The sequence below is a fragment of the Rhinopithecus roxellana genome, chromosome 7, assembly GCF_007565055.1.
Source record: "Rhinopithecus roxellana isolate Shanxi Qingling chromosome 7, ASM756505v1, whole genome shotgun sequence".
NCBI lineage: Eukaryota > Metazoa > Chordata > Mammalia > Primates > Cercopithecidae > Rhinopithecus > Rhinopithecus roxellana.
In genome coordinates, this window is record NC_044555.1 from 58,338,336 (window position 1) to 58,339,033 (window position 698).

Sequence of the window (698 nt, forward strand, 5' to 3'; positions counted from 1 at the left end):
GTGACCGCCATGTTCACAGACACTTGGCTCTTTTGGCTGCACTCCACTGCACACTCCCAGGCTCTGGGACTGCCCCTGAGCGTCCACCTGAGCGGTCCTGTTTCTGCTGCCCACCCCAGGCCAGACCTGGCAGCGCCCAATCAGTGGCAGTCAGGCTCATCCCAGGGCTCAGAGCCCTGCAGTCCCGTCCTGGGGCCCTGCCTGAGGTAGGCACCCAGCAAACACCTGCAACGACCTGTTGCCCCCACCCCAGGAAACACAATCCCGACTTGGGACAGACACCAGGGGACCGTGACTGTGGGTGGCTCCTTGGAGAAGGTGGCCTTGGGCCTAGGCCTTTCCACCTGGGGTACGCTTGGCTACCCCAGACTCAGACACGCAACGTCCTTGTGATTGGGCCTACACATGAGCCCTGCAGACCCTGTGGGCGCTGGAGGCGACTCCCCCCCGCCGAAGTCCTCCCTCCCCCAGGGCCTGGCGGCCCTCGCCGGCGGTGAGCTCATCTCGGGGGGCGGCGTCGCCCGGCGGCGGGTCGCTGGAGCTCATGGCGCGCCCCCGCACCCCGCCCCCCACGCACCCGTCCCGGGCTCCTGGGCAATTTTACCAATTAAGGCTTTCTCGCCAGGCCGGGCCGGGCGCGGGGCGGGCGCGGGGCGGGGGTGCGGCCAACAAGAAGGCGGGCGGCGGCGGCCCATTCG